Below are 16133 nucleotides of genomic sequence, written 5' to 3'. Positions count from 1 at the left end.
CGCTGTTCCTCCCCACCCGGTCTGGGCCACATGACCGCGTTCTTGCTGGAGTCCCCTAGCAAATAATTTCTGGAGCAGGACACAGCCCTACATCTGCAGAAGAGAACACCCCCTGTAAGGTAAGGGTGGGCTGATCACCCACCAAGTCTATATAATTCTATTATTGACTTCCGCGAAAGCCAAGCTGTTATTGACTTTTGCCAAAGCCAAGCAAGCGAGGTGAGTTTTTAAAACCCGCTGGTGTCTGTTCTGTATGATGCTACTGTTATTGACTTTTTCAAAAGCCAAGCAAGCGAGGTGAGTTTTAAAACCCGCTGGTGTCTGTTATCTGTTTTCAAGCAAGCCAGTCAGTAGTAAGTTCAAGAGATTATGTTGTTGTATGTGTACGCAGGACTCTCAGCTGGAGGTGGCTTGTCTGCTTCCTCCAGTAGGGACCCCTGGCCATACGATGTATGTTAAACATGGCCCTTCTGCCATCATGTTTTCCTCATTCTGGGTAAAATATACGAAACAAAGTAACGCGGAATTACAGTGGCCACTTTATGGCTCCCTTAATTCCCAAGTTCTCGCCAACCTAGAGTAACAATTATTGAAAAGAAAAACGCACCCGTCTATGTTTGAATCTGTTTGATTTTGGAGGAAAGAGATAGAGCAGAGAGCTAGAAAGCAGAAGGCTCAAGAAAGAAAACTGGAACGTATGTCAATGGCTGACCACGCCAGAGAAAATTTACAAAATCAAATGACAAAATCAATAGAAATAGCCGATAGGGAGCATGGGGCCCGGGTACAAAAGTGTTATCCAGCTCGTGAGGAGAAAGGAAAAGGCCATATGGAAGGGGGATAAGAAGGTGATTCCTTGCATGATACCATGCTAGAAAGCCCTCCTGCATATGCCACAATGTACCCTGTCCTGATGCCTCACACCCCGCATGTCCCCCTGCCACAGCCCACTCCCGCCCCCACTGCCCCTCTTACTGTTCTCCCTGTCACACCATCCCTCCCGATTTTTCCTATGACACGACCACGCCCGCTAACCCTGTCCTCGCTGCGGGAATGACAAGTCTACATCCGCCCAACCCTTGCGGCTTTACCCTTACACGCCCTATTCCTGCTTCCCCGTGGTCTACAGTTAAGCAGGATTTATATAAATTATTGAATTCCCCCCGACTGGCCTCGTTGCACTCTACAGTCAGCTTTTCGTCCCTTCGAGAAAATGACCTACAGAGGCAACAGTGTGAATGTTGGATAAATAACGGGAATATTTATGCCTTTAAAGAAATATGGTCCACCTTTTCCAAGTGGACGATTATGGAACAGACCACCTGAGCTGAATATATGTGTACATAAATTGATTTGGATGAGATGTATGCACTGCTCGTTTTTCACTTGTTTTTGCTATAGGTTGCTTAATTTTGTTGGTGCACTAGAAGGTAATGCCGAGGGTCCAACGGCATTTGGTAAACTGGCTAAGTTGTGGGTCTAAAGATACTCTAGATCCATCCCTTCGTAGGCACTCAAAGTTTCGTCTCCATAACATAAGAAGACTTCCACACTAAAAGTTCATTTCATTGTTCAATCATATTTATTGTTGAATTCATTCGGTATCATTCAAATATGTTTCCTTTTATAATGCAATGATTTTTGGCATTTTCATCATCGTACCAAACATTGTCATTTCAATCAGTCCAATGCATTTCGGGCATGCAAACGTGCCCTTCATCAGGGAAAATGACACTGTCAAAAAATCATAATAATGACATTAATCAAACATAAATTCTCTAGTATATAATGTATAAGTGCTTGTTTGTCAATAAAAATGTGCTTAAAACGGAAGTTTAATAAATGAGTGGAAAAAAGCATGATAACGTGAAGTGCATGCAGGGTATATTTAAGAAATTGATGTGGTTCATGCAAGCTGTTCGTTAAGACTCACATGTCAGAAGTTTCCAAAGGTAGGGAAACCTGTAGAAAAGATACAAAAAATAGAACAAAGATCTAGCATTTCTATGTCATATCTATGGCCTTTCTAACGTTCACGCTATCTCAAAGGCAACCGTCTCTGCAACTAACCTGTTGTGGCGTGTAAATGCCGATCCACGCAGGTCCTCTCGTCGGTACGAGCTGGTACATCAAACAGCTGTACGAGTTTGTTTTTATAATGAGTTCCGGTCATGTGACTCATGACGCTATGAGCTCATGGAAGAAAGACTATGCGATCGAACGGTTGTCGGTGGTCGCGTGCAAACCGAAGTGCACGTTGATGTATAGTTCTGGCCAGAACCGTGTATAACGGAAAGCTTATTATAACGCTAGTGATAACCTGAACTCTCTAAAGATTGTAAAAATCATATTAAAAAATTATATTAAGAAAAAAGTTAATGGGGAAAACTCGGGATTCGAACCAAGGAAGATCACGTGAGGGGTGTGGGAATTAGTGTTGTGAGCCATCAGAAAGGATGATAAAGGTGGTATCAAAAAAGTGAGTGTGTGAACACACGCAGTATACACAGGATACAGTCAAAATACAAGCAATTCATATATGTCTTCATAGGTAACAAGCGAATTCGATTCTGTCGTTTAGCCCCATTGGTTTCTGGGTAGACAATTTTTGTATCCAGTAATTCTCTCTCATCAATAAAAAGTTATTATTGTTTCTCCCTTCAATTTTTTGAACTGTTTCCAATATTATGAATTTGATCTGTGAAACGTTGTGGTTTGCTTCTGTAAAATGTTGTGATAATGCTGATTTTGTATTCTTTAGTCTTATGTTCGATCTGTGTTCCGTTAGGCGCACTTTAATGCGTCTCTCTGTTTTTCCCACGTACATTTTGCCGCAGGGGCATCTGATTCCATAAATCAAATTGTTTGATTCGCAAGTTGCATTCACTCTTAGTTTAATTGGATAACCTTTGGAGGGGTGATTGATGGTGTTTCCATGTATTATACTGTTACAGTTCCCGCAATTTAAACAGGGTTTTGTCCCAGTGAATGTAATGTTGACTGGAGTTTTTTGTTGTAAAATTTCTCCTAGATTTTTGGCTCTAGTGTATGCAAAGATCGGAGGTTCTCTGAAAGATTGGTTAAAATCAGGTTCCATGTTGAGAATTGACCAGTGTTTCATAATGGCTTGTTTGTATTTCTTGCTCACTGTGGAGTATTTTGATACTACAACCATTCTTGTTTGCTGAGGTTTTGTTTTGCTGGTTAGTAGCTGTTTTCTTTCTATTTGCTCAATCCTCTTTTGAGATTCATCTAATAGCGGTTGTGGATAACCTCTCGTTTTGAATTTTTGAATCATTTCATCCAGTCTGATATTCAGTGTATTTTTGTTCGAAGTGATTCGTTTCACTCTAGCCATCTGTGAGAATGGTAAATTATTAATCAGATTAGGTTGATGGAAGCTGGAGTGTAGCAACATGTTGTTTCGGTCTGTTGGTTTCGTGTACAGATCGGTCACAAATCCCTCGGGTGTTATGGTTATCTTTACATCTAGAAAATTGACAGATGTATCAGAAATGTTCCATGTAAGTTGTATTCTTTGGTCATGCTCATTAAATTTCATTAGTTCCATGAGAAGTAGCTCTTGGGTGTTTGTCCATATGATGAAGTAGTCATCGATATATCTAATCAGTAGTTTCAAGTTTTTAGTCCATTCATTATTGGAGAGTATATGACGATTTTCATACCATTCCATGAAAATGTTCGCATACACTGGGGCTGCTGAATTGCCCATGGCCATGCCAGATAGTTGTTGGTACCATGATTCCTCTGCTTTGAAGTAACTATGATATAGAGTGTAGTGCATTAGTTCCATCAAAAAGATTTGAAAGTCATGATCTAATTCTGACTTCAAAAGAGCCGCTTCCATTGCTTCAATGCCCATATCATGGGGGATACTAGTATATAGGCTGCAGACATCTGCTGTACATAGAATTATTTTTTGTGTTGGGTCCCATTGCACTTGTTCAAGGATTTGTAAAAATTGTGTAGTGTCTTTAACATACGTGCGCATGGACTGTACTATAGGTTGACAATATCGGTCTATAAGTTGACCAACTGGTTCATGCAAACTTCCTCTCGTAGACACAATCGGTCGCATGGGAGGGTCATGGATGTTTTTATGTATTTTCGGTTGCATTCTCAATGTAGGACTTTTTGGATCACTGGTGATTAAAAAGTTTTTTGTTCTTTCTTCAATGATACCCTGTTGTAATGCTCCTTGAACGATTTGCTTCAGAATTTTTGCATATTCCAATGTAGGATTTCTATCCAATTTGCAATATGTTTTCTCGTCTGAAATGTGTTCTATGACCTTTTGTTTATACATTTCTGTATTCATGATGACGATGGCGCCACCTTTATCCGCTTTGGTATATGTGATTTTCTCATTTCTGGCCAATTTGTGTAAGGTGTCAAGATCTTTTTGTGTGATGTTTTTATTTTTCGGTTTTACGTGTTTGATTTTCTTCAAATCTTGTTTCACTAAATTTTCGAATAGGTCCAATGTTTTGTGAGTGGTTGGAGCTTGGAAGGTACTGTGAGGTCTTAATCCTACTAATTGATCTTTTTGTTGTGGTGGTTTCTCAGGTATTGTATTATCAAAAAAATGTCTCAGTTTGAGTTTTCTCATTAATTTAAAAAAACTCACTTCTAATTCCAGATTGTCAGATGTAGTTGTCGGTATAAATGATGTGCCTTTTTGTAGTAAATCCAGTTCATATGGGCTAAGTTGATGATCACTGATGTTAATAACTAGGTGTTTTGTGGAAGGTTCTTTTTGGTTTTCTTCTCCTTCTCCTTCTCTTTGGCAATCACGGTCATACTTCTGGTGTTTGGTGGATCCCTGTCTTTGTCCTTTGCCGGACCCTCGCCTGGGTCTCCTTCTTGTGTTTGGCCTTGGTCTAAAAAAGGACTTGTTTCAGTGACTTTACTGGTAGTTGGTTCTTCTGCAGATGTTTTGTCTTGGGTGACTGGTGTAGGTTGTGACTTACGTGCTCTTTGGCTCGTATCGCTGTCCGATGAAGATGTCTCAGTGTTGGAATTATATGGACGACTTCGACGTTTTTGTGCATATACTTCTGCCCATGTATATACTTCTCCTAAACGATAATCTAAAGTATCTCTTTTGAATTTGCGAATTTTTCGCTCATTTATTTCTTTATGATGGCGATCTATTTGGCTCTTAATGTCGTTTAGGGTAGTTGTTAATTCTTCATCTGACATCATTTTAGATAGTTCTGTAGTAGTTTCCTCTATTTCTGCAGTGAGTTCCTCTAAGATGGTGGATAATTCTTGAATGATTAAGAGAATTAAGTCCAAGGAACATTTGTTCAAAATTTCGTACCAGCGTTCCTGAAACTTTTTTGAATGTTTGCATAGGGACGGTTTTAATGCAATTCGGAGTCCGCGTGGTATGCGTAAGTTCCGGTGATATTTGATGAGAGTGCTAGCATGTAGCTGTTGGTTAGTTCTCCTTTTGGATAAATATAATAATTGTCTGATGTTTTGTTCCTTTGACCGTCCTGTGGTTTCCTGGGTGAGTTCCTCCCTGATTAAAGAGTAGATTTGGTCTGCATCTTTAGATTCAAATGCAAAGGTTGAGGCTCTGGCTTCTGTACTTTTGGAGATCTCCTCGTAGTTACTCATCTTGAAAGCTGAAGTGTGTTAGTTTAATTGATTGCGTGCTATACATCCGCAGGACACTATGAGTACATAAATTGATTTGGATGAGATGTATGCACTGCTCGTTTTTCACTTGTTTTTGCTATAGGTTGCTTAATTTTGTTGGTGCACTAGAAGGTAATGCCGAGGGTCCAACGGCATTTGGTAAACTGGCTAAGTTGTGGGTCTAAAGATACTCTAGATCCATCCCTTCGTAGGCACTCAAAGTTTCGTCTCCATAACATAAGAAGACTTCCACACTAAAAGTTCATTTCATTGTTCAATCATATTTATTGTTGAATTCATTCGGTATCATTCAAATATGTTTCCTTTTATAATGCAATGATTTTTGGCATTTTCATCATCGTACCAAACATTGTCATTTCAATCAGTCCAATGCATTTCGGGCATGCAAACGTGCCCTTCATCAGGGAAAATGACACTGTCAAAAAATCATAATAATGACATTAATCAAACATAAATTCTCTAGTATATAATGTATAAGTGCTTGTTTGTCAATAAAAATGTGCTTAAAACGGAAGTTTAATAAATGAGTGGAAAAAAGCATGATAACGTGAAGTGCATGCAGGGTATATTTAAGAAATTGATGTGGTTCATGCAAGCTGTTCGTTAAGACTCACATGTCAGAAGTTTCCAAAGGTAGGGAAACCTGTAGAAAAGATACAAAAAATAGAACAAAGATCTAGCATTTCTATGTCATATCTATGGCCTTTCTAACGTTCACGCTATCTCAAAGGCAACCGTCTCTGCAACTAACCTGTTGTGGCGTGTAAATGCCGATCCACGCAGGTCCTCTCGTCGGTACGAGCTGGTACATCAAACAGCTGTACGAGTTTGTTTTTATAATGAGTTCCGGTCATGTGACTCATGACGCTATGAGCTCATGGAAGAAAGACTATGCGATCGAACGGTTGTCGGTGGTCGCGTGCAAACCGAAGTGCACGTTGATGTATAGTTCTGGCCAGAACCGTGTATAACGGAAAGCTTATTATAACGCTAGTGATAACCTGAACTCTCTAAAGATTGTAAAAATCATATTAAAAAATTATATTAAGAAAAAAGTTAATGGGGAAAACTCGGGATTCGAACCAAGGAAGATCACGTGAGGGGTGTGGGAATTAGTGTTGTGAGCCATCAGAAAGGATGATAAAGGTGGTATCAAAAAAGTGAGTGTGTGAACACACGCAGTATACACAGGATACAGTCAAAATACAAGCAATTCATATATGTCTTCATAGGTAACAAGCGAATTCGATTCTGTCGTTTAGCCCCATTGGTTTCTGGGTAGACAATTTTTGTATCCAGTAATTCTCTCTCATCAATAAAAAGTTATTATTGTTTCTCCCTTCAATTTTTTGAACTGTTTCCAATATTATGAATTTGATCTGTGAAACGTTGTGGTTTGCTTCTGTAAAATGTTGTGATAATGCTGATTTTGTATTCTTTAGTCTTATGTTCGATCTGTGTTCCGTTAGGCGCACTTTAATGCGTCTCTCTGTTTTTCCCACGTACATTTTGCCGCAGGGGCATCTGATTCCATAAATCAAATTGTTTGATTCGCAAGTTGCATTCACTCTTAGTTTAATTGGATAACCTTTGGAGGGGTGATTGATGGTGTTTCCATGTATTATACTGTTACAGTTCCCGCAATTTAAACAGGGTTTTGTCCCAGTGAATGTAATGTTGACTGGAGTTTTTTGTTGTAAAATTTCTCCTAGATTTTTGGCTCTAGTGTATGCAAAGATCGGAGGTTCTCTGAAAGATTGGTTAAAATCAGGTTCCATGTTGAGAATTGACCAGTGTTTCATAATGGCTTGTTTGTATTTCTTGCTCACTGTGGAGTATTTTGATACTACAACCATTCTTGTTTGCTGAGGTTTTGTTTTGCTGGTTAGTAGCTGTTTTCTTTCTATTTGCTCAATCCTCTTTTGAGATTCATCTAATAGCGGTTGTGGATAACCTCTCGTTTTGAATTTTTGAATCATTTCATCCAGTCTGATATTCAGTGTATTTTTGTTCGAAGTGATTCGTTTCACTCTAGCCATCTGTGAGAATGGTAAATTATTAATCAGATTAGGTTGATGGAAGCTGGAGTGTAGCAACATGTTGTTTCGGTCTGTTGGTTTCGTGTACAGATCGGTCACAAATCCCTCGGGTGTTATGGTTATCTTTACATCTAGAAAATTGACAGATGTATCAGAAATGTTCCATGTAAGTTGTATTCTTTGGTCATGCTCATTAAATTTCATTAGTTCCATGAGAAGTAGCTCTTGGGTGTTTGTCCATATGATGAAGTAGTCATCGATATATCTAATCAGTAGTTTCAAGTTTTTAGTCCATTCATTATTGGAGAGTATATGACGATTTTCATACCATTCCATGAAAATGTTCGCATACACTGGGGCTGCTGAATTGCCCATGGCCATGCCAGATAGTTGTTGGTACCATGATTCCTCTGCTTTGAAGTAACTATGATATAGAGTGTAGTGCATTAGTTCCATCAAAAAGATTTGAAAGTCATGATCTAATTCTGACTTCAAAAGAGCCGCTTCCATTGCTTCAATGCCCATATCATGGGGGATACTAGTATATAGGCTGCAGACATCTGCTGTACATAGAATTATTTTTTGTGTTGGGTCCCATTGCACTTGTTCAAGGATTTGTAAAAATTGTGTAGTGTCTTTAACATACGTGCGCATGGACTGTACTATAGGTTGACAATATCGGTCTATAAGTTGACCAACTGGTTCATGCAAACTTCCTCTCGTAGACACAATCGGTCGCATGGGAGGGTCATGGATGTTTTTATGTATTTTCGGTTGCATTCTCAATGTAGGACTTTTTGGATCACTGGTGATTAAAAAGTTTTTTGTTCTTTCTTCAATGATACCCTGTTGTAATGCTCCTTGAACGATTTGCTTCAGAATTTTTGCATATTCCAATGTAGGATTTCTATCCAATTTGCAATATGTTTTCTCGTCTGAAATGTGTTCTATGACCTTTTGTTTATACATTTCTGTATTCATGATGACGATGGCGCCACCTTTATCCGCTTTGGTATATGTGATTTTCTCATTTCTGGCCAATTTGTGTAAGGTGTCAAGATCTTTTTGTGTGATGTTTTTATTTTTCGGTTTTACGTGTTTGATTTTCTTCAAATCTTGTTTCACTAAATTTTCGAATAGGTCCAATGTTTTGTGAGTGGTTGGAGCTTGGAAGGTACTGTGAGGTCTTAATCCTACTAATTGATCTTTTTGTTGTGGTGGTTTCTCAGGTATTGTATTATCAAAAAAATGTCTCAGTTTGAGTTTTCTCATTAATTTAAAAAAACTCACTTCTAATTCCAGATTGTCAGATGTAGTTGTCGGTATAAATGATGTGCCTTTTTGTAGTAAATCCAGTTCATATGGGCTAAGTTGATGATCACTGATGTTAATAACTAGGTGTTTTGTGGAAGGTTCTTTTTGGTTTTCTTCTCCTTCTCCTTCTCTTTGGCAATCACGGTCATACTTCTGGTGTTTGGTGGATCCCTGTCTTTGTCCTTTGCCGGACCCTCGCCTGGGTCTCCTTCTTGTGTTTGGCCTTGGTCTAAAAAAGGACTTGTTTCAGTGACTTTACTGGTAGTTGGTTCTTCTGCAGATGTTTTGTCTTGGGTGACTGGTGTAGGTTGTGACTTACGTGCTCTTTGGCTCGTATCGCTGTCCGATGAAGATGTCTCAGTGTTGGAATTATATGGACGACTTCGACGTTTTTGTGCATATACTTCTGCCCATGTATATACTTCTCCTAAACGATAATCTAAAGTATCTCTTTTGAATTTGCGAATTTTTCGCTCATTTATTTCTTTATGATGGCGATCTATTTGGCTCTTAATGTCGTTTAGGGTAGTTGTTAATTCTTCATCTGACATCATTTTAGATAGTTCTGTAGTAGTTTCCTCTATTTCTGCAGTGAGTTCCTCTAAGATGGTGGATAATTCTTGAATGATTAAGAGAATTAAGTCCAAGGAACATTTGTTCAAAATTTCGTACCAGCGTTCCTGAAACTTTTTTGAATGTTTGCATAGGGACGGTTTTAATGCAATTCGGAGTCCGCGTGGTATGCGTAAGTTCCGGTGATATTTGATGAGAGTGCTAGCATGTAGCTGTTGGTTAGTTCTCCTTTTGGATAAATATAATAATTGTCTGATGTTTTGTTCCTTTGACCGTCCTGTGGTTTCCTGGGTGAGTTCCTTTGAGATAACGTGAACGTTAGAAAGGCCATAGATATGACATAGAAATGCTAGATCTTTGTTCTATTTTTTGTATCTTTTCTACAGGTTTCCCTACCTTTGGAAACTTCTGACATGTGAGTCTTAACGAACAGCTTGCATGAACCACATCAATTTCTTAAATATACCCTGCATGCACTTCACGTTATCATGCTTTTTTCCACTCATTTATTAAACTTCCGTTTTAAGCACATTTTTATTGACAAACAAGCACTTATACATTATATACTAGAGAATTTATGTTTGATTAATGTCATTATTATGATTTTTTGACAGTGTCATTTTCCCTGATGAAGGGCACGTTTGCATGCCCGAAATGCATTGGACTGATTGAAATGACAATGTTTGGTACGATGATGAAAATGCCAAAAATCATTGCATTATAAAAGGAAACATATTTGAATGATACCGAATGAATTCAACAATAAATATGATTGAACAATGAAATGAACTTTTAGTGTGGAAGTCTTCTTATGTTATGGAGACGAAACTTTGAGTGCCTACGAAGGGATGGATCTAGAGTATCTTTAGACCCACAACTTAGCCAGTTTACCAAATGCCGTTGGACCCTCGGCATTACCTTCTAGTGCACCAACAAAATTAAGCAACCTATAGCAAAAACAAGTGAAAAACGAGCAGTGCATACATCTCATCCAAATCAATTTATGTACTCATAGTGTCCTGCGGATGTATAGCACGCAATCAATTAAACTAACACACTTCAGCTTTCAAGATGAGTAACTACGAGGAGATCTCCAAAAGTACAGAAGCCAGAGCCTCAACCTTTGCATTTGAATCTAAAGATGCAGACCAAATCTACTCTTTAATCAGGGAGGAACTCACCCAGGAAACCACAGGACGGTCAAAGGAACAAAACATCAGACAATTATTATATTTATCCAAAAGGAGAACTAACCAACAGCTACATGCTAGCACTCTCATCAAATATCACCGGAACTTACGCATACCACGCGGACTCCGAATTGCATTAAAACCGTCCCTATGCAAACATTCAAAAAAGTTTCAGGAACGCTGGTACGAAATTTTGAACAAATGTTCCTTGGACTTAATTCTCTTAATCATTCAAGAATTATCCACCATCTTAGAGGAACTCACTGCAGAAATAGAGGAAACTACTACAGAACTATCTAAAATGATGTCAGATGAAGAATTAACAACTACCCTAAACGACATTAAGAGCCAAATAGATCGCCATCATAAAGAAATAAATGAGCGAAAAATTCGCAAATTCAAAAGAGATACTTTAGATTATCGTTTAGGAGAAGTATATACATGGGCAGAAGTATATGCACAAAAACGTCGAAGTCGTCCATATAATTCCAACACTGAGACATCTTCATCGGACAGCGATACGAGCCAAAGAGCACGTAAGTCACAACCTACACCAGTCACCCAAGACAAAACATCTGCAGAAGAACCAACTACCAGTAAAGTCACTGAAACAAGTCCTTTTTTAGACCAAGGCCAAACACAAGAAGGAGACCCAGGCGAGGGTCCGGCAAAGGACAAAGACAGGGATCCACCAAACACCAGAAGTATGACCGTGATTGCCAAAGAGAAGGAGAAGGAGAAGAAAACCAAAAAGAACCTTCCACAAAACACCTAGTTATTAACATCAGTGATCATCAACTTAGCCCATATGAACTGGATTTACTACAAAAAGGCACATCATTTATACCGACAACTACATCTGACAATCTGGAATTAGAAGTGAGTTTTTTTAAATTAATGAGAAAACTCAAACTGAGACATTTTTTTGATAATACAATACCTGAGAAACCACCACAACAAAAAGATCAATTAGTAGGATTAAGACCTCACAGTACCTTCCAAGCTCCAACCACTCACAAAACATTGGACCTATTCGAAAATTTAGTGAAACAAGATTTGAAGAAAATCAAACACGTAAAACCGAAAAATAAAAACATCACACAAAAAGATCTTGACACCTTACACAAATTGGCCAGAAATGAGAAAATCACATATACCAAAGCGGATAAAGGTGGCGCCATCGTCATCATGAATACAGAAATGTATAAACAAAAGGTCATAGAACACATTTCAGACGAGAAAACATATTGCAAATTGGATAGAAATCCTACATTGGAATATGCAAAAATTCTGAAGCAAATCGTTCAAGGAGCATTACAACAGGGTATCATTGAAGAAAGAACAAAAAACTTTTTAATCACCAGTGATCCAAAAAGTCCTACATTGAGAATGCAACCGAAAATACATAAAAACATCCATGACCCTCCCATGCGACCGATTGTGTCTACGAGAGGAAGTTTGCATGAACCAGTTGGTCAACTTATAGACCGATATTGTCAACCTATAGTACAGTCCATGCGCACGTATGTTAAAGACACTACACAATTTTTACAAATCCTTGAACAAGTGCAATGGGACCCAACACAAAAAATAATTCTATGTACAGCAGATGTCTGCAGCCTATATACTAGTATCCCCCATGATATGGGCATTGAAGCAATGGAAGCGGCTCTTTTGAAGTCAGAATTAGATCATGACTTTCAAATCTTTTTGATGGAACTAATGCACTACACTCTATATCATAGTTACTTCAAAACAGAGGAATCATGGTACCAACAACTATCTGGCATGGCCATGGGCAATTCAGCAGCCCCAGTGTATGCGAACATTTTCATGGAATGGTATGAAAATCGTCATATACTCTCCAATAATGAATGGACTAAAAACTTGAAACTACTGATTAGATATATCGATGACTACTTCATCATATGGACAAACACCCAAGAGCTACTTCTCATGGAACTAATGAAATTTAATGAGCATGACCAAAGAATACAACTTACATGGAACATTTCTGATACATCTGTCAATTTTCTAGATGTAAAGATAACCATAACACCCGAGGGATTTGTGACCGATCTGTACACGAAACCAACAGACCGAAACAACATGTTGCTACACTCCAGCTTCCATCAACCTAATCTGATTAATAATTTACCATTCTCACAGATGGCTAGAGTGAAACGAATCACTTCGAACAAAAATACACTGAATATCAGACTGGATGAAATGATTCAAAAATTCAAAACGAGAGGTTATCCACAACCGCTATTAGATGAATCTCAAAAGAGGATTGAGCAAATAGAAAGAAAACAGCTACTAACCAGCAAAACAAAACCTCAGCAAACAAGAATGGTTGTAGTATCAAAATACTCCACAGTGAGCAAGAAATACAAACAAGCCATTATGAAACACTGGTCAATTCTCAACATGGAACCTGATTTTAACCAATCTTTCAGAGAACCTCCGATCTTTGCATACACTAGAGCCAAAAATCTAGGAGAAATTTTACAACAAAAAACTCCAGTCAACATTACATTCACTGGGACAAAACCCTGTTTAAATTGCGGGAACTGTAACAGTATAATACATGGAAACACCATCAATCACCCCTCCAAAGGTTATCCAATTAAACTAAGAGTGAATGCAACTTGCGAATCAAACAATTTGATTTATGGAATCAGATGCCCCTGCGGCAAAATGTACGTGGGAAAAACAGAGAGACGCATTAAAGTGCGCCTAACGGAACACAGATCGAACATAAGACTAAAGAATACAAAATCAGCATTATCACAACATTTTACAGAAGCAAACCACAACGTTTCACAGATCAAATTCATAATATTGGAAACAGTTCAAAAAATTGAAGGGAGAAACAATAATAACTTTTTATTGATGAGAGAGAATTACTGGATACAAAAATTGTCTACCCAGAAACCAATGGGGCTAAACGACAGAATCGAATTCGCTTGTTACCTATGAAGACATATATGAATTGCTTGTATTTTGACTGTATCCTGTGTATACTGCGTGTGTTCACACACTCACTTTTTTGATACCACCTTTATCATCCTTTCTGATGGCTCACAACACTAATTCCCACACCCCTCACGTGATCTTCCTTGGTTCGAATCCCGAGTTTTCCCCATTAACTTTTTTCTTAATATAATTTTTTAATATGATTTTTACAATCTTTAGAGAGTTCAGGTTATCACTAGCGTTATAATAAGCTTTCCGTTATACACGGTTCTGGCCAGAACTATACATCAACGTGCACTTCGGTTTGCACGCGACCACCGACAACCGTTCGATCGCATAGTCTTTCTTCCATGAGCTCATAGCGTCATGAGTCACATGACCGGAACTCATTATAAAAACAAACTCGTACAGCTGTTTGATGTACCAGCTCGTACCGACGAGAGGACCTGCGTGGATCGGCATTTACACGCCACAACAGGTTAGTTGCAGAGACGGTTGCCTTTGAGATAGCGTGAACGTTAGAAAGGCCATAGATATGACATAGAAATGCTAGATCTTTGTTCTATTTTTTGTATCTTTTCTACAGGTTTCCCTACCTTTGGAAACTTCTGACATGTGAGTCTTAACGAACAGCTTGCATGAACCACATCAATTTCTTAAATATACCCTGCATGCACTTCACGTTATCATGCTTTTTTCCACTCATTTATTAAACTTCCGTTTTAAGCACATTTTTATTGACAAACAAGCACTTATACATTATATACTAGAGAATTTATGTTTGATTAATGTCATTATTATGATTTTTTGACAGTGTCATTTTCCCTGATGAAGGGCACGTTTGCATGCCCGAAATGCATTGGACTGATTGAAATGACAATGTTTGGTACGATGATGAAAATGCCAAAAATCATTGCATTATAAAAGGAAACATATTTGAATGATACCGAATGAATTCAACAATAAATATGATTGAACAATGAAATGAACTTTTAGTGTGGAAGTCTTCTTATGTTATGGAGACGAAACTTTGAGTGCCTACGAAGGGATGGATCTAGAGTATCTTTAGACCCACAACTTAGCCAGTTTACCAAATGCCGTTGGACCCTCGGCATTACCTTCTAGTGCACCAACAAAATTAAGCAACCTATAGCAAAAACAAGTGAAAAACGAGCAGTGCATACATCTCATCCAAATCAATTTATGTACTCATAGTGTCCTGCGGATGTATAGCACGCAATCAATTAAACTAACACACTTCAGCTTTCAAGATGAGTAACTACGAGGAGATCTCCAAAAGTACAGAAGCCAGAGCCTCAACCTTTGCATTTGAATCTAAAGATGCAGACCAAATCTACTCTTTAATCAGGGAGGAACTCACCCAGGAAACCACAGGACAGTCAAAGGAACAAAACATCAGACAATTATTATATTTATCCAAAAGGAGAACTAACCAACAGCTACATGCTAGCACTCTCATCAAATATCACCGGAACTTACGCATACCACGCGGACTCCGAATTGCATTAAAACCGTCCCTATGCAAACATTCAAAAAAGTTTCAGGAACGCTGGTACGAAATTTTGAACAAATGTTCCTTGGACTTAATTCTCTTAATCATTCAAGAATTATCCACCATCTTAGAGGAACTCACTGCAGAAATAGAGGAAACTACTACAGAACTATCTAAAATGATGTCAGATGAAGAATTAACAACTACCCTAAACGACATTAAGAGCCAAATAGATCGCCATCATAAAGAAATAAATGAGCGAAAAATTCGCAAATTCAAAAGAGATACTTTAGATTATCGTTTAGGAGAAGTATATACATGGGCAGAAGTATATGCACAAAAACGTCGAAGTCGTCCATATAATTCCAACACTGAGACATCTTCATCGGACAGCGATACGAGCCAAAGAGCACGTAAGTCACAACCTACACCAGTCACCCAAGACAAAACATCTGCAGAAGAACCAACTACCAGTAAAGTCACTGAAACAAGTCCTTTTTTAGACCAAGGCCAAACACAAGAAGGAGACCCAGGCGAGGGTCCGGCAAAGGACAAAGACAGGGATCCACCAAACACCAGAAGTATGACCGTGATTGCCAAAGAGAAGGAGAAGGAGAAGAAAACCAAAAAGAACCTTCCACAAAACACCTAGTTATTAACATCAGTGATCATCAACTTAGCCCATATGAACTGGATTTACTACAATAAGGCACATCATTTATACCGACAACTACATCTGACAATCTGGAATTAGAAGTGAGTTTTTTTAAATTAATGAGAAAACTCAAACTGAGACATTTTTTTGATAATACAATACCTGAGAAACCACCACAACAA

The sequence above is a fragment of the Lissotriton vulgaris genome, chromosome 6, assembly GCF_964263255.1.
Source record: "Lissotriton vulgaris chromosome 6, aLisVul1.2, whole genome shotgun sequence".
In the NCBI taxonomy this organism is placed as follows: Eukaryota; Metazoa; Chordata; class Amphibia; order Caudata; family Salamandridae; genus Lissotriton; species Lissotriton vulgaris.
The sequence above is the reverse complement of the archived record's forward strand: the minus strand, read 5'-3'. Positions refer to the sequence as shown.